We start from the raw sequence: 23,005 nt of genomic DNA, 5'->3' as shown, positions 1-23,005 counted from the left end.
TGGAAACAATTGGAGAAATTGTCTGAACCTGAGAAAAAACAATGGGTTGTAGCAGCTCAAGAAGAAATGGAAGCCTTATTAAAAAATGATACATGGGAACTTGTAGATTTACCTCCACAGAAAACAGCAGTTGGATGTAAATGGATATTTAAAGCAAAGTATGGAGATGACGGTATGGTTGAGCGCTATAAGGCACGTTTAGTAGCCAAAGGTTACTCACAGAAATATGGAGAAGACTATGATGAAATATTTGCTCCTGTTGTTAATTCAACAACAGTAAGAATTTTACTAACCATAGCAGCAACAAAAGATCTGACTGTGCATCATTTTGATGTAAAAACAGCGTTTTTAAATGGAAAGTTAGAAGAAGAAATATATATGCAACAGGCCGAAGGTTTTGTGAAATCTGATAATGAAGATAAAGTTTATAAATTGAAGAAATCAATTTATGGGCTAAAACAAGCAGCTCGGGCCTGGAATGAAACACTGAATACAACAATGATGAGCATGGGATTTGAAAAAAGCAATTCAGACCCTTGCTTATATACGAGTAATACTGATGGAAATTATACATATGTAGTGGTTCATGTTGATGACATTTTGTGTGTTGGATCAATTGAAAATGTCAAGAAAACATTTCAAAAACTGACACAATGCTTTGAAATGAAAGACTTAGGAGTTGTTCACAACTACTTAGGAGTTGAAATTGATAAGATGGATGGAGACTTTTACATTCACCAAAGAAGAAAAATAAATAAAGTCATAATTGAACATGGACTGGAAAACAGTAAACCAGCAAGAACACCTATGGAAGTTGGATTTATCAACTCAACAGCTATGTCACCAGATCTGCCAGATAACAAAATGTACAGGAAGGCAATAGGATCACTTCTTTATCTTGCAGTGACATCAAGACCGGATATTTTGTCAGCTGTTGGAATTCTAGCTAGAAGAGTTGAAAAACCCACCCAAAGTGATTGGAATGCTGTAAAGCGAATAATAAGATATCTGAAAAGTACCATTGACAAGAAATTAAAATTAGGGGTGGAAAAAGAATTGAAATTGTCATGCTATGTAGATGCTGATTGGGGGGGGTGACTTAGCAGATAGAAAATCAATCAGCGGAATGATGTACAAGTTAGGAAACAGCACTGTAAACTGGATTAGCAAAAAACAGACCAATGTCACTCTTTCTTCAACAGAAGCTGAATTCATGGCCGCAAGCTTAGCCACTCAAGAAGTAGTGTGGTTAAGACTATTGTTGAAAGATATGGGCTTCCCCCAAGAAAATCCTACAGTAATATTTGAAGACAATCAGAGCTGTATCAAGTTTATTGAAAATGAAAAGATGAGTGCTAGAATAAAACATTTAGATATTCGAAAACATTACGTCCGAGAAATGATAAGTAAGAACGAAGTATTTCTGGAATACTGTCCAAGTGAAAATAATCAAGCGGACCTTTTAACAAAGCCACTTCTAGGGCAAGTGTTTAAAAGATCACTCTTTTACCTAGGACTTTACTAGGCATGATGTTGAGAGGGTGTGTTGGAGTTACAACATCATCCAATTTACTTATTACCTGTTTTATAAAATCATATGTTATATATCTAGTTTTGTTATGATAAAAAAGTAAATAAAAGTTATTATTGTGTGAGTGTTATTAAAGAATAGTTGATTCAATTTTAACAATTTATGTGATATAACAAGGTCAAAAGCTTTATTAAGACGAAATGTCGTTTTTACTCTCCAAACATGTCATACTTTCTATTTATAGCAGGTGTCTATACTAACCTAAAACCACATTTCACTTGTACTCCCCTTTCTAGAACCTTCACGTCATTCAACTTTTTGCCAACATTCAATTAAAACTTTAGACAAGCGGTCAAATCCTCAATGAAACCTGTGCACTTGGGTAAACTGAAGTACACTTGTGTGGGTTTTCTATCAGATGTCGGCGACGTTTTGTAAGACGATGTTCAGAAGACGGAAGGCTAATGACAGGGTGTTCGGCTTCTTCGGACCGAGATTGATTGCTTTATTATTCGCCCAGCGGTCTGCGAATATCATATTAGTGCTCTGGTTAGAGCTCCTGCCAATGTCGATCAGTCAAGATCCCTATCAGATGGCTAATTATAGGAATCTTTAATAGGTAAGACCAAAATGAAAAGTATCTCATCAATTTTAGATGTTAATAGTCTAAAGAGCTGTCCCGTTGTAATTGGAAGTAGAAATGTCGAGAACACATTTATTGTGGAAGGTTTCGGAGTATTTTTATTTTTGGCGAAATAAATTTCACAAAATTGCAGTAAGCAAGCTTTACTAAAGTGCTGCACTATACGCTAATTTGGTAAATTTTTACCACGTATAAAATTGTGTTCTAGCAATCGATACTATTAGGAAAGTGATAAAAAAAGAACCAATTTTTCCCATGGTGTTCAAAAAGAGTTAATTGTGTCTAAAAGAGTTCAAGGAATAAAAGTGAATATTTAAATTAGGTACACACATAAATTACACCGTCTCAATAAGATCACCAACCACTATACAAATGAATGAATTTTGGACAGTGAACAGGTGAAAAGAGTAACGACTCGTTCAACGACCTCCAGAACACGCTCGACCTTGTCTGCAGTTACACTCTCTCCTATCTACCTTCCCGAGGATACGGAATGACTCTCACCATAAAATAGCTTACCTCAATTAGTGAGGGTTATTTAGTGTTAAATTTACTTGTAGTTGGTGTAAAAGCATCAGGATCCATTGACATCGAAATCAAACCACTGAATCAACGATCATTCCTTTAATGAATGGCTATATCAAAATAGAAGCTAAATATTCTGATGAGGCAAATCTAGACGAAGGCACATTTCTCGGACCTCCACGTAGAAATCGTTTGTGATTAGCAATAACACAATCATACACTTATTAGCTCAGCTTCCAGTTCCCGCCTGTTAGGGACACGCAATCGACCACTTCCAAGGTGGCAAAAAACGGATCAGACCTCGACAGGTTTGTAAAAGTGGTGTTATCTTTTACGGTTTGGGAGATGGCGCGTGTAAGGTTGGTAGCACTGGTTTCATGGGTTAGGACCTGTAATAGATGGTTTGGCGTAATTACATAGTCAAGGATTTGATTGTGGAGTCACGGGGGATGCGAGATGATCAAGATGTGACCAAAACTCTCTAAGAGACTATAGGTTTTAATGGATATACCGGAGAGATTTTGGCATTTAGAGAACATAGGGCTTTGATTTTTGGGAATCGCTCTTCGTAGTTGGGAGCTAGAAAGTTGGATTTCTGTGGGTTATTGAGCAGGTCGAAATCTGAAGTTCGAGTGAAAAGTGAGTCAGGAATTGTTCAAATAATACGGCAATAAAGATTGATGCGGAGACATTTTCACATATAATTACTTTTGAAGAAACTAGGTGATTTTAAATAGTCTTTAAATTCTGTATACATATATGTAATTACATTTCTATGTAGTGCATTATGAATCCAAGTCAGTGATGATTTGATTCGTGGCCCGGTGCTGGCTACTCTCTTTGATCTATGCTACAGTACATCTAATTTTTATCAGTATAGTTGTTGGGTCTTATACTTAACTGACTCAACCCTTGCTTTGATTTTGCCAAATGCGTTTCCACACATTTGGACGGCCAAATAATAGAGGCCGTAAATATCTTAAAAAGTATTACATCTCTTGTGTGCTTGAAAGGCGAGAAAGAATTCATAACAAGTAATCTCGGAGTGAAACAGAGTATCAGATCCATTCACCTTAATCTTATTGCGCTTCCGTTATTCACTTAAAGCCTTAACACGGTTTATTTCCCCATTAGTTGGCTAAAGAGCTATGATGAAATGCAGCTATTCTAAGTAGGAGGATAACAATGTGTGTTGGGTCCTGCAGAACCAGGTTGGGCGTGCCTAACAAGATGAGCGGGGCTGCTTCAGCAATGCTGATCAATATCTGTATCAATGTCGCCCTGCTGGAGGCTATGAGAGAAAATAGAGCTTCAAGTAGGTGTACAGCGCTCTTCCCGTTCTACAGATTAATACTCCCGTTTCATTGACTCGCGTATACCAAGGTCAAATTGAAGGTGATTGATAAATTGACTTTTAATTAGCGAAATCAAAGATGGCCACGTTAAAAATAGTCTCGTCATGATTGCTAAAAATTACGGAACGGCAACGGTTTATTGGATAACTGTATTTTCACACGTATAACATATTCGTTAATAATGCCCCAACATTTCCTGCATTGTTTTTTTTTATTTAAGTTTAAAACTTTTGAAATCTAAATATAAATACATTTTAAGTTACCTTCTTTAATCAACAGACAAAACAACATCCCATGTCTAGAGGAAATCAATGAATAAACATTTTATGAATCCAAATAGTAAATACAATACCGGTAAAAATAACATTTTAAGAAGCAAATTCGGTACTTTCCTGTTAAAGGGAACATTCATTATTATCGATGATTTTTTCTCGATATATCGATTTTAACAAATTTAAACATATCAGCTGACAACTACGATAAATATTGTTCAGTATCAACAAACAATAATGAAATGAAACTGTTATAAAAAATAACCTAACATAACTAACCAAACTTGCTGTGTAACATTACAAAATTCCGTGTTACAAACTTGCCTGTTCTGTTATAAAACGGAATTTTTAATTGGTACAGCAAGTTTGGTTGTTATGTTAGGTTAGCTTAGAACAGTTTCATTTCTTAATCCATATAATAGACTATTTTAGCCTAAACAAGATCAGTTGTCAACTTGTGACAATCGGAAAACAAAAATATCGATATACCGAGAAAAAAATCGTCGATAATAATGAATGTTCCCTTTAACAGGAAAGTACCGCAAATTCCAACGATTTTACCAACCTAAAGATTGAGCAACAATATAAGATAAATTGGCCAAACGTAAGTCCTGATTCATCTACCTACACAAATGTAAAAATTACCATAATGATTGAGTGCTCTGCCCTAAGTCTTCACACATTCGAGGAATAGGGGAGGCGAAGAAAGAAAAATTAGGATTTTTATTTACTTCAAACTCCGTCGCGAGCACGGATAAAGCTAAAAGTCAATATTTATATTTACTTCATTCATAGCACAGATCTTCACAACACCAAGATGAAGAATCCTCAAAAATCAATCCGATCACGACCAGCCACAATCACAAACACTCCGCCTTGGCTATAACGACATGTACCTGTCAGCTGTTGTTTGATTCATTGCCAATTGAAGGCTGTTTCCTGCTATCGCATCCCAACCTGTTGACACTTCCAATTACTTTAAACCAGATTCGAATTCGATGAACCGGCAAGATGAGACATTTCTGATACGTCTACAAGTACTCGTCTTCCAGAAGTGGTTATAGAATGATTCATGGGAAGAGGCTTAAGTATACAATACTTGGCTAGCTGGAAATAAAAATAATTTTGACGTTCTGAGTATAAACCCGTCAGTGGTAAAACTTACCCTTTGCAGTTGTGAAACTTTTTTCTCACATCTACCTAAATTTATAAAATACTCGCCTGATAATCAGAACCAACCCAATTGGATCCTGAGACAGGTCGGTTTCTGTTTGTTAGTTTTAATGTTTAAAAAGTGGACTTGATAAATAATTAAACGGGCCTGAAATTTGAATTAGCTTTAGTGATATTTCGAACGATACTTGCTATAAACAGAATTAAAACGCTTCACTCTTACTCGATAGTGAGGTAGAAAACAACCAATGTAGAGTCCATTTAAGTATTTTCAATCGAAATCCAAACACACAATTTCACTAGAATGAAACTAGCCAAAAAACAGTTCAGAGCAGTCTTCTTACGGAACCGGCATATGAAAACACAGTTTTTTTTCACTAAAAGCAAACTACCATAAAAACAACTAATGCTGAAATACATAAATATTTCCAACGTAACGGACGTCTAAAAACAGTAATCGATCACTGGATACCAATAGTAAACAAGAACCAGCTTGCAACTCCGCAACTTAAATTGATGCTAGAAATTCTACTTGTTCTTGCACAACCAGCGGCGGATCTATGTAGGCAATGCAGCGACAGTTATGACAAGTGAGGTCTTCTCTGCCCAAGAGATGATTATCTGAAGACGATCTTGGGAATTTTTGAAGTGAGAAAAACTAACCCAACTTCACCACAAAGGAACTTTCCTTGTACGGTCTAATTGGAGAGTTGCTAACCGGAGGAACCGCTCGTCGGTGAGATACTGACTCAGTGCCAAGTGCCGTTGTAAGTATAATCTGCTGCGGCAACATTGGCTTTAATGAACCGCATTGGCTGTTCATGGAATCGCTGGATTTGATCGAGACCTATTTGATTCGTTGAACCTTAGAAACTACCTAAAGGATATCGACCTTACAGGACTGTCGGTTGCTTCAGCAACCAAACCTTTCCTATTACCAATCACAAGGCATATTAATCCATTATAAAATAACCCTCCACTAATATTCGCTTCAAACACTCCGAATAATGTAACTGTCAATGAAAATTTATAAATTATCTAGTTACCGCATGGTTGCGGCTATCACTTTCCAGGGAAATAATTTCACGAACATGGGAATGTTACATGGAAAAATAGTCATGTGCTAACATATTGTATTGTAAGGGCCCACGTAGAATTCTCACCAACAAAAGTTTTGACTCATTTGACACAACTGAAAGAACAGGAATAATAGTCTCTGAAGCCCCACAAACAACTTTCATCAGTCAACGTCTCTGCTCACGCTGCGAGACCCATCCATCTGGCGACAGGTCCCATTATTGCATACCCCAGTTCTCGGTCTCGGTCAGTTCGCAATGTTATGATAGGAATTTGCATCTCGCTCCAGGTGTTTACGGAGTGTTGCAGACCGTGACAACGCCATGTCTTCATTACGGAGACAAGTCTTCTTCGCTCGAGTTGGCTCCAGTTCGCTCGTTCGGAACGTACTGAGACAAAACATGACAACTCGTCACCTCCCGGACTCATCTGGATAACGCTGTTGGGTTGATTGAGGATGGTTGGGATGGTTACGCTAGTGGATTAAGTGTGACACTAGTTTAATTGACGATGAGAACTATCTGAGTGGTTGCGGCTATTTAACCTCGATACATTTACGTCACGCTCAAATGGAGAATAATTTAAAGTTGACTAGATTGGAAGGGGAAAATGTTCGACTCTATAAACGTAGAGACACTCTTTTCGAGCTCTGAAAAATACGTTGGTTATTACCTTATTTAAGAAAAAGCCCTATATGCCTATAATATTCAACAGATATATCCTAGTGACATAAAATCTACTTCTCGAGAGCCTCCAAGACTTATGTTATTATTATTTATTATCAATTATCAATCATTGAGATGGGGACGCCACCTAGGTGCGTATTTTAACCCAAATATGAGTGAAGGATGAGTGTAGAATGGTGTGTGATGACCTGTTTAGCTTTGTTACTGACTAAGATCAGTGGTTTCATTAGTCAGGATCATTTATTTAAAACCCAATGATCAGGAACTGTTAGAGCATGGTGCAATAAACTTGACCATTACCGGTATTCTAAAACATCTGACCTTTTTCAAAAGGTACGCGCCCTACACTGAATAATTTCTATATGCTCAGAACATATATATGGAAAGGTGGCCTCGAAAGTTGTGTAGTGACGATGTTACTTACCAAAAAAGTAAAAAAGTTATTTATCGTAGATTATATTACTTCTTACAGTACTCCTAAAAAAAGTTATACTTCTGCCAATACTACTACTACTACTACTACTACTACTATACTACTACTATTAGTGACTATGGGGAGAGACCTGGCGTAGTGGTTAGAGCGCGGGTTTGAAATCTATCAATGAATTATCGTGGCCCCATCGCGTGAACTAAGTAAAAACAATAATTTATAAACACGTGTCGTATCATCTTTGTATGGATACGGATGATCAATAAAATAAACTCATCCAAACGACAAAGAGAGAATACTCTCAACAATTAATTGATACAATCGCTAACTGTGAAATCGATCTAAGGCCAAGAGGTCTGGCGGTGTGCCAACAGATACAAATACCTTCTGCCACGCCGCTATAATAGCTTTGAACTGACCGCTTCATAAGAACAAGACTAATAGTTTATCTTTTATCACATTCGACGATTGTTACTTTGAAGTCTTACTTATTAGAATTTCATTCCAGTTGTGACGTGACTGGTCTAGTGGGATAAAAGCTCAAGACTTCTGTCCTGGAGTGCCAGGTTCAAGTCTTGTCAATCACCAATGGTCTTTAGCTGTGTAAAGATTCCGTGACATGGTGGTTCGGAACCCACATCCAGCTTTAGGTTTATTTATTCATAAAATATTATTGTAAAGGTATCTCAGATAAAGAGTACTTTCCTAGTATTGGGGAACATGCTCCTAAAGGTATAAAACAATTGCCTCTAGGGTGAGAAGCCAGGTGTAGATTTTTTACTGCTATTAAAGATAGATTTTTTAAAACTATTTCTTTAGTCAGAACCATTTTCTAACTGCTGTATGATGAACATATTTTTTGTATTACAATGTGGCCTCGCTAATCCGACACTTGGGTTCGCCACAGTCGGCGATCCGAAGCTGAGTCGTCCGTTGTTTGTTAATTTTTTTTTAATAATTTTTATTCTGTAAACATGGTTTTATTTAATGTACAAAAACACAGAGAAGTAAAATATTACGTCTCTGTGGCCTAAATTAAATAATTGAAACCCCTTTTAGTTTAAGAATTTATAAAAAGGCACCACAAGTTTATGATTCTTAGCTCCATGGATCACTTATTCGTTAGTACGAAGTTTTCTGTAACCCGACACTCTCCCAGCCCTCTGTAGGATTACCGACGGTCAGCGTAAATCTCATACTTCCGAAGAATCTAAATCCTCTACCAAGACTATCACAATGTTAATTATCACCAGGTGCATCTTAATTGGACTATTTACTAAATTGCACCTGTACTAATTACACTCGAATTTAGGAGAAATCGACGCACATAATTTAGATATCGCGATCGTGTTTTTGCAAAAACTACAAGAATGTATTCGTACGTAACGAGTTCAATTTATAATGTAATTATGCCCATTAGGCTGAGCTGCAGAACCAGTTGCAGTGATGGGTATTGGGTATACCTACCAGGGAGTGACCCACTAGTGAACCCATTGGGTAGTGACCCACTGATAGACCCATCGCTCTGGGACATGCAGTTTTATAAGAGAAGGTAAAGCGTTTAGTCCTGATTGCATATTTAATACCCTTGTAACCATTAAGCTATGGATGTATATGTGGAGGCAGTATTTGCATGAATTTGCGTTTTTTACTGAATTTCTACGTTACAGAATTACACGAAACAACTAGTCCCAACTCCAACGTAGAATTTCAATGAAGAATTTCATTGAATTTATTTTAAATAAATTTTCAAATAACGAAATATTGGTATAATGTTGCAAAATAGCATGAGTAACATCAGTATTTCAAGAGGTCCCATGGTGTAATGGTTAGCACTCTGGACTCTGAATCCAGCGATCCGAGTTCAAATCTCGGTGGGACCTGAAACTTTTTTATCCCTGGCACAGTGACCATTACCTGCTTGACATAACTAATATTTAATACCCAGCCAGACTTTTTTATATGTTTTTACTGCTTTTAACTGTGTATAAAAAAGTAATAAGAATAAATAAAAAGTGTTTGTGTGGTCATACATTAAAGTAAATGTTCATATTGTTACATTTAATCATACAACGGACAAACAATTATTAGGTTTGTTTAGTAACATTCTAAAACTAGTCTAATTTACCATTGAAAGTTATTTGCAAATTTTCTATATGGAATACGAATTGTTAGGAATACGAACAGAGTAGACAGTAGATAATTTAAAATAGAGAGTAGTTGTCTTCCTGACTCTTTTATTATGTGAGTATAATGTGTAGGACCAACGTTGTACGTGTAGATATAAAGTCAATGGTTGTACATTGTACCTGGGATTGTCATAGCTCATTTTTTGATCCGCATTTTAAATATACTTTCGCACTTAGCAGCTGCGATTTGATTTCGATTTACGCCAAACAAGGGGGGCCCACTAATTTTGAAAGTAATTATTATCATTTGGGAATGGCTGTAGACGCTACATAATAATGTCTTCTATCAAAAAACTTGTTTCACTGGTATTAATGTAGTACACATTATATGAGATCGTGTATGAGTTGAAAAATTTAAATGAACGAAAAGAAAACATGTAGTGAGTGGGAAATTTCACAGAAAGCCAGTCATCAAAAGAGTAAACATATTCAACCCTTAAGCGTAAAACAACAAAATAACACCACTGTTTACCTCTTTATGTTGTCTCATTAACAAAAAACTATTTATTATAGAAAATCGATCGAAAATTTGAATTTCAAAACGAAGGCTACTAAGGAATGCCGCATACATTACAACTCAGACTAGATCAGTTTGTTTGCCAAGACCAGTTGTATGACGCGACAGTTTAGTTTCGATGTCAAAGTCCCGTTTTGGCTACGTATCTTCTACACCAATTGCACCGGCAAGTCAGTTGGTTTGCGCACATCTAGTCCTGGATCCTCAGTACCCATCTGTGCAGGGATGAGCGCAAGTCACTGTCTCAACTCGACATTAAATCACAAACACAATGTGGATTCCTATAAGTGAAAGTTTGATAACGATTCAATATGAGCACCTTTACTATTGTACATGTACATGTGCGTTACTTTTATCCCTAATTGTTGTAGAAATATATGTATTCAAAATTACTGTTTTTGTTGCTGTATGAGACATTTTTTTTATTCTCAACAGAAGTAAACATTATTTTACAATATTTTACGAAAGAAAGGTTCGAGTTTTTATCGTGCACTTGTTTGCATCATGAAAGGTAAGCAATGGTACAAAAGTATAAAAGGAGAGTTATTAAAAAAGGGAGCATCTTTTGCTCTTCAACAGAAAAATAAAGATATCGTACGAATTTTTATGACAGAAGTTCTGTAATGAAAGTGAAATTTTCCTCTCCTAAAATAAAATGTCTTTCTTTGTCCTCTAAATGAACCTACGGATATAGATGGCCTCTGAACCACCGAGCCGCACAGTGATCGCATCTCCACACACGAAGTAAAAAAATGCACACTCTAGTAAGAAGTCCAACATAACTCGACCTGGACTCGTATAATCAAATAGCACGTTCTCGCGTAACGTTTCATTTGTAGTGCCATAACCAGGTATAATTGTTGGACATAACAGTTGCATAAACCTGAATCCAGTTGTATAGCTTGAGATGACAGAGCGGTATCTGGCTCTCTGTTACAGTTGTGGTTTTGATATTCGCGATCGAGTATAATACACGTTCCGTTCGCATCCTATAGTCATTCAGTGAACGATTAGGGTTGCTTCACTCACATTTTCTTCACACGAAAATGTAAAATTTTTGTTTTTACGGTATTCTATTAACATTGTTTTGGACATTTTCCATAGTATTAGTAAAACATGAGTTCCAAACCGAGTCACCACATAGTATTTTAAATTTTACGTTTGAGTACATTTTTGGGTTATTCTACATTACTAGTGAATGTTCAAGTGTTTGATTCCAGAGTTGTAATTCTTTTTTGCTTTATGTCTGCATGAAAACTTAAACCAGGATTAAACATAAATTCATATTAACCTAATTCCGCACTTAAAACCCTATAATTTCAAGGTTTTATTTTTGTAGTCATTAGAGTTCAATCAACAGAATGAAAATGTTTTAATTTGACATTTCTCAACTTATTCAACTCGGTGGTGTTTTAAAATAGTAATACTGTATATCTAGACATTTTTTTACAATAAATATAAATAGTATCTTTAAATAGTAATCTATGACATACAATATTTACGATGAAAAAAGTAGCAATGAAATTAGTATGAATTAAATTAAAAGCCCCTTAAATGGATAAACCACTGGGTAATCTTCAATAATAACCAGGTGTGCAAAAGTACAAACTATCATCGTAATCTTGTTCTGCTTTTCAATTAGTGCGCAATTTAAGTGCTAGTTAGAAACGGTTACAGGAGCCAGGCCATTGCAAGGTTTTATTACGCTAGGCTCGTGCTCAATTTGATTGCGACGTTAAAAAACAGTTGGGCGACAGTAAGCTTAACTTAGTTGTCAACAACGTAGGTTAACTACGTTAGTGGTTATGAGTAGGTTTAGATGAACATCTTGTTTATTTTAGTTTAAGATTTTTAATTTAGTTACATTTTGCAAGGTTTTACAAGTAACCAAATATTTCTAATGATTATTAGAACCAACCATTAATATAGTAGTTGTGTTTATTTCCATAGATTTCAAAGCTCATGTGTATGACTTGGACGCGAATGGTGATAGTATATGAGAATACCTAACTATTATTTTAATGGTAACTAAAATTATATTAGATATATGACAATTTCGGTAACTGTTTAAGTCGGAAGGTGTAAAGCATAAAGCAGACCAATTAACTTTTAGCTTAGAATTGGTAAAAGGTGGATAAAAAAATTAACGCCCGACAGGACCTACGACACAAGCCGAAGTTTGATCATGATTTATAAGTCAGAAGGGTGCGGTGGAGGTGAACAGGGAGCAATAATTCAATAACATAATCCTACTCTTGGTAATGTCCAAGCTAATAAAACAATAATGTTTTGGCTCCTTTTAAAACATAAGCCTAATGCAGAAGTAGCTGAGGCAGAGTTAGTCAATTAAGTAAGAAAACCCTTAGTAGTCTAAGTAAAAATACTCCTGAGTTTGTAATACCTTAAAAATGCCATTTAATCATGGCTGAAAAAGTTGTAAGTTACTTTTCCTACAGTTACCTAACAATGTACATGTTCTCTCACTGATTTGAGAAAGCAAAGTGGCCAATTCGCTCATCAGTGAGACAATGTTAACATTGTCTCACTCTAATTACTTTGTCTCACTCCAGATTTGCAACGTGAGGGCACGAAATAGTGAGTGCGTAACATGCAGGCAAGGTCGTATGCGCGCGAAATACGTTGGCAGCACTGGCTGTAAATCAGCTGGTCAGCTGTTGTACTGTTGTATTTGTCACTTCGCATTTAATGTTATATTAAAAGTTCACTTCGGTGTAAAAATAGGTTATGTTTCTTCACCAATTTATTTGTTTTATGGTAACTGTAGGAAAAATATAATGTGCAACTCGAGTTCAAAGTACAATTGCCTCACTCGAGAAACCATTCCTCACTCGCCTACGGCTCGTGAGTAAGGATTTCTCTCGAGTGAGTCAATTGCTCACTTTTCTCACTAGTTGTACAAATAACTATTCTCGGGACTTAGTTTAGTTTTATCAGATTATTTCTGAAAATTAGGCATTTATCCTGTTCATATCCAGCTACAATGAATGTAAAATGACACAAGCAATATGGCGACTGAAAATATATGCTGCTATAATTTATGTTTAAAATACAAAGACTGCAAATGTGCGAAAAGACACATGGTCCAACAACCTCATCCTATATTGGTGAGACAATACTGGGTGGAATTTCCTCTTGAATAGTCTTCTCATTTATGGTGCAACGCCGCACGTCCTGGACCAGAATGATGAAAAAGGAATGTTGAAATCGATTCAGAATAGGATTGAAAACCGCATTATTCCTAGTCTGTGGTTTTTCTAGTGCACGTGCTGAACTGTTTTTAGTTTATGCAATATGAAAATGAACTGTTGAACATTAAAGAAACATTTTACATTCTTTCGAACAAAGCCAAACAACTACCGGTTGAACAAGACAGTGGGAAAGTCAATCACCGGTTAGTTAAAAATAGTAATAGGTGGTAAAGGTTCTTAGAGACATTGCAAAACGATTTTCAGGGCAGTAGCGTGTATACTTCGACACGAAAATACTCCGCTACCAGAGCAAATTGTCATTTTTACGGGAAGACATTGAGGTAATACAATATCACGTATGTTGTAGTTTAGCACAATAGCTGGAATGTTGAATTGCTATCACAGCATGGTGCAGAACAGGATTGTTTTCTTCAAAAAGTCAATCACCTGCAACAAATGTTTTGGCTTGACAACAGACTCTTCAATGTGACGATTTGACACAGACGTCATATCTTTGTCCTTAGTCCGTGTGTTGATCTTGTGGTATCCAGCTCTATTATTTACAATGTTAAGATTGTCTTAGCAACTTCAGCCTCCTGGGTGTAGTGACAAACCCCTCCTTATATTTTCTCTGTAAGTAGGCATAAACCCATCCCTCTTCATTTGGCTGAAGAAGTTTTCCTTCCAGCATAAGGTCCTCTTTTATGATGTCTTGTGTCTTGTCGTATCTTTCGTTCTCCTTGGACTCTTTGCGTTCCAAAAATTGCTCTCTCTCTCTCTCTCTCTCTCTCTCCCCCCCCCTCTCTCTCCCTCTCTCTCTCTCTCTCTCTCTCCCTCTCTCTCTCTCTCTCTCTCTCTCTCCCTCTCTCTCTCTCTCTCTCTCTCTCTCTCGCCGGATTTATGTCTACCTTTTCAGTATTTTAATTTTGATTTTTCTGATTTAGTTACATTTCTACGACCTCAGACAGCTGTCTAATAGGTATCTTTGTTTCTCATCGTATTTCATGTTGTTTTTTGCGCGGATGTTTTAAATTTTCTTTAGAGTTAAAGCTTTAATCTTTATGTTTGAATCGGGTAAAACTTGTAGGTTAAAAGTTGTTAGTTTGATTGTAAAACATTCTTTGGTAACCTAATCGTATGAAAAAAATGAGCTAAGTTATCAGTTTTGTTTAGTGTTGTGTCTTTTTTTGAATCCATGCCATATTTTGACATTGTACTACAAAGAAAAAAGTAATCTCCGTGTTGAAGGTGTGGTTCTCAACCGAAGTGTTTCTGGATTTATGATCCTCGTAACATAAACGCATGATTTGTTAAATCATTCTTCACAAACACTGTCTTCTTCTAGTGCTATTTCTAGGAATGGTCTGGCAGAACACTCTAGATAATTTCAAAGTCACTAAGGACAATCTCATGAGAGAATGACCACTTGAGACCAGTTTTGCTATGTGACAGGTTGCAGGTGTCACAACGGGACTAGTCCAGTCTACCGAGTCTAGTCTGGACTTGGACCAGTTTGCAACGCATTTGTCTGATTCTATCTTCCATCTAGAGACGTGCTCGCGTTTTCAAGATTGCCGATGGAAAATCGTAATCGTGATACAGTGGCGTTACAGTGAACTATGCTCTTGCGGGAATAACAAAATATTCAGGATCAAATGCCAAATTTATTGTTGGTTGACGAAACACGAAAACATTTAGCAATACAAGAAAAGCTGAAAATGAAGTCGAAGAAAGGGTGCGACAGCTTATGCTGCTTTGTTACTAAGAACATGTTTCCCAAATAAAAAAACCACGATGGCGAAAGGCAGGCCCAGTACCATTAAAAAGCTTCTGAACTTTCTCAGTATCAAACCTGCGATCTTCTAATGAGGCGAGTCTTACACCCATTTAGCTATCCAGCTATTCACAAACTATAATCCATCACGACATTTAAAATTCATTAAAATCCACCAGGTGTCACAATTTTGCATTTCCCCCCGTAATACCCAAGAATATCTTTAAAATACTTGCAGCAACAACATCTAGTCAGAACAAAATTGAAAGACAAATTATAAGGAATATCTGGGTCGAGTTTCGGACTATAAGAAATTCTACTGACTTTTACAGATTAACAACATGATTTTTATCGAAGCTCATCATCATCTATATTAGCCCAGTCAAATTAATGTAATCAAAATACAAAAAATGGTATAGTTTTCCAAAATGGCTTGAAATGTCAGTTAAGGCTATATAATGTATTTGCATGTCTACTATGATTGTTGTTGGGGTATGTAACAATTTGTTGCGAATTCATGACGAGTTTGCAGCAGGTCAGCGCTCGCACAACGGGACTTGTCCAAAGTAGTCCTATTACTCACCAGGGGTAGACTTGCCATCTATTATCCAACACCTGGGGCGAAGTATAATTGTGCCATCTACAAGTGTAACTTCGCAACATGGGATGTCCGGACCTTAGTTAGAATTCGCGAACACTGACCAAATAATTAGGGTTCCTTCAGAGTTGGATGTGAAAACAGAAAATGTTACTTCTCTAAAATCAGTGTTTTTGGCTTGAAAGCTTCCACGTTAAGTAATATAAGTTGATGTTTGTGGAAAAATTTCTTACAACTCTTTCCTAAATTCTGCTCAATACCAGATATTGTGTTTAACCCGTTCGAATGTTGGGTGTTAGCAAAGCACCATTTACTGATTTCAATTTATGGGTTGTATATTGAGAATCCTTGTAGAAACATGCATAGTATCAGCATATTTCAAAGCCACCTAGCAACAACTAGTTAACTAACAAGCCCATAGTAGAGTACCCATGATTGGAAAGAGAACGAGCTTCAGGAGTGTAACGAGAGGATATTTTCTAAATGCTATTGCTTTTTCAGACTTAAGAATGTTCAAGTTTCAAAGATGAATTCGTAGTAACCCTGAAACCTTAAGTGAAATATTTTAGGACTAGTAGACAATCCATTGAGCTTTGTCAACGAATAAAAAAGTAAAATAACTAATATAACAGTTAGTTTCCTCAAGTGTTATCAATCTGTAAAATTCTTGACACACTATGGTATGCATTTTAAGACGAAGACGAATAGAGAATGACTCTTGAATTGATAAGTTCATAGTTTTGGATGTTTACAATCAGCAAGTTCGTTATCCAGGTCCGTTTGGCTGGATCCAGATCCGAACCAAAAGCCACCAACTTATCCCAGAATTCTCACATGGCATTACAGTTATTCTTACAAGATTCCATCTCTTTTCAAAATCACCACCGATGCGCCAATTTCCCCTCTTAGACCCAATCAGCAGTTGTATAGACGATTTGCTGGTCCGTTGTCCTCCGGTCCGCTGAAGCAGACGACATTGTCCATCGCTCCAGATATCCTTGTCACGCTTCCCGCGCAAATTGCAGCCTGGGAGAATCGTGCAGCAGAAATGCAAGAATCGGCGGGAATCTGCCTAATTTGAAGCCGCTGCCTTGCGAGAATGGGACAATTAGATGTGGAGTAACCTGATCTGTGATAAATCTGCAATTCGGAATTCACACCCTGAGGAAATGGTTGCGAAATGATAGCTCGGTTACTGCCGGACACGTAAAGTGAAAGATATAAACTGTTTATGGGCAACTTTGCGGAATTGTTGTCTTTATGAGTTATTTCAGAGTATGTGGTAACTCCCGGTCAATGTCCAGGAAATTTTTCTTGATAAAGAGTTAAGAGGTCAACTAAAATAGCGTGTTTACATCAGTTACTAAAGTCTTTTATCGTACTTTCACGTAGTTCGCTAATTTGTAACGCTAAGATTTCTTTTTAATTTATCATCGCCATAGACATTTTATGTTCTAAACTATAATTTTTCGTTAGATAGTATGATAACGAGTTATATCTTGTTTACTAAATTATGTGCTGGTTTTAACACGGTAGTCGATCATTTAACTCTTAGTTTACCTACAGCGTTACTATTTCGTAGCTAACCATGTTACCATTTATTTATATGTCTAGGTGTGGATCTTACTTAGTAGGTCCAGGACTGTGGTCTATTATGCAAAACAAATTATTTAAAATAGACTTGTAAGACGTCCGACCTTTGACTCACATCATTCCCTTATAAACCAGTCGTCACGTCGATTGCCGCCAAAACCTGTGTCTTCCCGCCAAACCTGTGTCGCAACTCGTCACAACGGTGTAGGCTGTTGCTGCCTCTATTATTTTACACCCAAGGTTTCAACTCAGCAATTTTCGGTAGATAATAACCAAGGGGACCTGGCTAGCCGCTCCCCTTCACTGGAAATATGCTGAGGAGGAAATGTGCTGGGATCACAACTGTTATTTTGCATCATTAAACAGTTATAAAAGATAAGGTTACAATAATGTACCTAGTGGCTTATTGTGGAACATAGGAATAATTTAGCGTATGCATAATTACTTGGGATGTATAGATAGTGCGAGATATCTAATTTGAGGACATTTTATAACAAAAGTTTTCATAGGAAATATTTCGTAGAAGTAATTTTAATTGTCAAGTCTTTTCTTAAAGGGTAATAGGGAGTAAACTTAGGAATAATCAATCATATTCCAAAAATAATTTAGTGATTAGAAAAAAATATATAGGAAAAATATATTGATACCTATAGATACTATAACATAAGTATAAGGGAAACAAAAAAACACGGTTTTTCATGTGAGTATGATGTATAGATCACTTTGCTATTATTTAATTTATAAACCAAACATGCTTTTGTAGGGTTAACTTTTGTTTTAAGACACGCTAGGAAATACGGAGAATTCTGACAGCAAAATGTTTTTCGCACCTTCCTAATAGAATGTCTCAAGTATTTAACTAATCGTACATAATGCTGTTTTAATCATTTAATCCATTTCTCCAGCATGTACCTAATCATTACCATTCAAATGCTTTGTATTAAAAATCTAGCTGATAATTATCATCCTGTCATTAGAGACTTCACGCAAATATTAACACCTTAAGATAAACTAAATCCTTTCATCATTCTGTTCCTAACAAGTTCACGTTACTTTATACATCGACTTCAAACTATAAACGGTTGTATTCAAAGAAACCCTGGACTACTTATTTCCACTTTAATCCCATTCAGTCGCTCAAGTCAATCTTATCCCCGCTCGGAGGACGTATGCTCCTAATTGCTCATTGTCGTCCTCTAGTCTAGAGAGCTGAAAGCTGATACAGGACTGATTTACATTGCCATCAGTCCTGATTGCTCTCAGCGCTACAGCTACGAGTATACTTGCCTAGAAATCTTGTGATTTGTGTTCTTGTCCGGTTTTTGTCATGAGTGCAAAGAGAGTGGTAGGGTGCCAAAATAATAGATATTACAAAGGCGTATTTTGTTTGGCTTTACCATAGGTGCAGTAAGCTCTACTGTTGTGTTATGTTATGTAAACAGTGATTTTTAGTCTTTAAATTGCGTATTTATTTGGTTGTGTTATTAATTTATAGATTTTTGTATGTCTGTTTTACAGGTGTTTGTCTTTTATTTATTATTGCTTTGAGTTTCTAAGAAAGACTTCTAGTGGTTCTATCCCAAGTACAATGATTTAGTGTGTTTCCGGATTTGTCATGTCTTCATTGTTTGTAAAGGCGTGTTTCGTCCAGTTGTATGATAAATATAGTGATTAAATGTGTATTTTGCCACCTTAAAGTCATGTTTAACCATCTTTCTCTTGTCATGAATACATACATTTTTAAAGGTACATATTTTGTTTAGTGTACAGTAGCTATGTATTCAGTGATTGTTAGAAAGGTACTTTTAGGTTTAAGCATGAGTACAAAAATTGTTAGAGATGTGAACAACCAATTGAACACGAATCCTGCTTATTGGATGGTGGGGTTAGGTGTAGTTGAACCGTTGAAGGGTTTTACGGTTTTTGTCATATGTACAAAATAGTGATAAAAGTGCAATATTAAGAATTTATTCCATAAACTGATTACCTTGCTTTTTGCTAACCTGCATGTATATACGTGAAAACCCCCCAAAATAATAAACAATCTAAAGGGACATTTTAAAGGTATGGTCTAGTTTTGAAGGTTATCCCCAAGAGGAAGATGTGATCACAGCATTAACGAAGTTCGAACTCTACGAAGATGCTATCTAGGATGTCCTGATAAGCTGACTAGGACCTGACAACGACTGAAGCTACAAATTATAAAGGATGACACGAGTGTGAGAAACTTCGGTGCAGAACCTGAAATATGACCAACGGTCCCGCCACTGCTGCTAGAGACCGCGGTGGGACGTTAACTAATGTCCAGTGTCGTTAGGTTTTGGGGAAATTATGGTTTGATTATGCAAACTCATTTTTCCTCTAATTATCAAACAAGCAGTTTTGTGAAGGGTGTTTATGACGACTCTAGTCGGTTTTTAATGGAGAAAAAATTAAACATGAACAACGAGGAGAAAAATGCTGTTTTCCCAGGTGAAAACTTATTTTTTCATTTCCTTGAAATGTACTCCTTATAACAACTAAAGAAATGTATATGATTCCCAATACAAGAAAACAAAACCACCTCCTCACTCGGATTACGGTGTGAACGACTCAATCTTCTCATCTGCAGCATCTATTCCGATTTCCCAGCGTTGTCGATTATGGACCGAAATGTTATTATAATTAATTGAGTAACCAATACATGTGTCCATCTTACAAAAGCATTTTACGGTATCAAAACCAGAGCTTAAAAAACATTAGAAATTACAACGTCGCGTCGTTATAAAACACCAAATGATGTAATTAATTGATTCATTGATTGACCATTGATTTAGTAAGTGTGATGTTCAAATGTTATATTTGAGCTCCCTTCGTTTTTGTTCAAATAAAACAATATCTGTTTATGATGGAGCATAATACATGTCATGGTAACCGAGTGGATATAGCCCAGTGTTTTTTTATAATTCCTTAAACACGTAATAATAAAATTTACATTGAAATACTATAACACAAGTATATATACATTTTGTATAGATATTGAAAGACATGTCACCGGTTTGTATAACAACCATTACACACATCTGACCGCAAGTAAACACAGTCCAGTTACGACGGCCTACGGGCAGTGGCCTAGACCCGTCAGTTTATTGCAATACACCGGCATTCCGCAGGACAGGACCGGAGTTCCGCAGCTTGTAGGACCGGCAAGTGCACGTGCTATAGCCTCCGTTAGCCACAGGTGGACATTAACATTTAGTGTTGCTTCTCCATCCACTCGGGGTCGTAAACCCACTTCGCTCCAGCATTTTGGAGGGTTTCCAGAGGTTTTTGGCGGGTAACTGTTCAAAGGTTGACTTTATATAGGTCAACTGCTTTATATACATTTTTTTGGAAAAACTTATTGCCTGGAACGCAAAGCCAGTGAGTGATGTTTACTTTTCCAGGTTTGATGATTTGCTGTACCCATCTTGTATTTTAGAGTGTTTCCAGTGATTTTTTCACTGGTAACAAGTCAAAATATGGTAGAATCTATGAAGCCTTTTTGATAAGCCTCAAACTCAAAGACAAGTGGTCCATAAGTTTGGTTGGTCTGCTTAACCTAGCATAATATTTTGGAGGGTCTCCCGGTGTTTTACTAAAATTACCGTTCGACTTTTTAAACTGCTTGTAAAACGCCTTTGGCTGTAACCAACTCAAAGTATGGGATACGCAGTGGATGAGTGATTTTTTTACTGCTTTTTTTGGTTTTGTGTACTTTTCCTAGATTAAATTAAACTTTTTAAGTTTCCACGACGTTTATATTCATACTTAATTTCACATTCCAAATCAATTAACATTCAAAAGCAGTTATGACACTTATACAAAATATTACACCACTCAATTTGACATTGTATTACCACTGTTATGCAAATATATATCATACAATTAGTTCCTCATTAATATACTGATTGATTAAAAACATTACTATTATTGCACCTGCATGCCTGTATTACATGTTCCTTTACAAACTCACTCGATGCATTCGATGATTTTAGTAGCCCTGCTTTCTCAAACAAGAGAAATTTTGGAGAAATTACTTCCGCTACCTTGAAGAAGAAATCAGTCCATATCTCGGGGTGTTCGGGTTTTAATTGACAATCAGCCCAGCCTAATTGTTTGGCCCTAGGTCAGATGATGTGTCGTGAGCGCCTGCTATATGGAGAACACTGAATGGGAGAAGCCTCTATATTGCATGCACCTTTGGTGCGGCGCTAGCAGTCAACAGGCTAGGGCTAGGTTGTCTGGCAATAATGCATTGAGTATCCGTATATAGCTGTGCAGATCTTTCAAGGGGTTGTGAAATTAATGGTAGTTGTAAGTTCAAAGTTATATGCAAGAGTGTTGAAGTATTGATTTCGGATACTGCGAGTAGTAGATTATCGTCCTACAGTAATAACCGAAGCCCGTTTTGATATAGTTTAATTAATTCTGGATTGAGTGCGCAAAACTCAGCTGCAAAAAATCTCTTACTTAAGGTTACAGTTTACAGTTAGGTGATCGATTTACTGTTTAGGTATAATGTCAGTATGCTAATAGTTGGTGGAAAATCATTTTAAAGTTGCAAAGTGATGTAATAATAAATTGTAATATTTTAAAGTAAACCTGTAAATTGCTACCATCGGTGGAATTTAAGTTAGAATAATACCGTTAAAAGAGATTTGTGTATAAGGACTACACAATAGAAATAATAGCTGCATAATACGAGCACTCAAACACAACAAGTTTGAAAAAAATATACTTTTGCAACCCATACTAGATAACCTAAAACAACCTTTTGGTTTGAAGACCTCTCATAGTTTGAAAAGGTATCGACATATGTTATTAGGATTTGCACACTAAACATTAAATTTGTAAAACGAATGAGTAATTATTTGGAGTGGAGCTTGTCTAGTAGATTGAGTGTTAGATTTGTCTTCTGGAAGCCCAAGTTTGTTTTCCATCCAATACCAAAAGTTAAAAAAAGTTGATAAAGCTGAGACGCAGTGGATTGTAACCCACTTTTTGCTGTAGTTCCTCATATTTGGACAGGAATCTAGGAGAGCCTTCTCTGAGCTGGATAACTCGTTATTGAAAACACGTGACGCTAAACAGAAAACGACATAAATATTCAGTGACTCTATGCCTGAAGTCTTTTCACACCAACATGAACCTTCCTCAACGTACACCCAAGTCAGATTCAGCCTAGGTCACTACAGTCGCCCTATGGGCCATGGACCGGTTCCCCAGGACCGTTCAATATCAAAATCAGAGCGGCCATCACGGGTTCGAACCCCCACTTATGCACACTCCAATGTGCAATAATCACCGGCTATCCAGTTCTCTAGTGCCTTTAAAAGCGACATTCGCGATCTTTGATCGGTTCCGCCGTGTGAGGGGCTCGATTGCATCAAGGAGAGGTTCACGTCAGCAATG

General features: G+C 36.7%; 1 protein-coding gene and 1 non-coding gene across 2 annotated transcripts in view; one reads left to right on the top strand and one right to left on the bottom strand.

Annotated features, from left to right (window-relative positions):
- The window catches only part of LOC129005720 (uncharacterized), a 114,845-nt gene that overhangs the window by 35,673 nt on the left and 56,167 nt on the right, over nucleotides 1-23,005 (bottom strand). The window lies entirely within an intron of this gene.
- Trnaq-cug (transfer RNA glutamine (anticodon CUG)) lies at nucleotides 9,504-9,575 on the top strand. The gene has a single exon. It is a non-coding gene; the product is annotated as a tRNA-Gln (tRNA).

The sequence above is a fragment of the Macrosteles quadrilineatus genome, unplaced genomic scaffold (genome assembly GCF_028750875.1).
Source record: "Macrosteles quadrilineatus isolate MER2022 unplaced genomic scaffold, UCM_ALF_1.0 Scaffold_31__1_contigs__length_1484076, whole genome shotgun sequence".
Classification (NCBI taxonomy): Eukaryota; Metazoa; Arthropoda; class Insecta; order Hemiptera; family Cicadellidae; genus Macrosteles; species Macrosteles quadrilineatus.
Note: the sequence above shows the minus strand (reverse complement) of the source record. Positions and strands in the feature narration are given on the sequence as shown.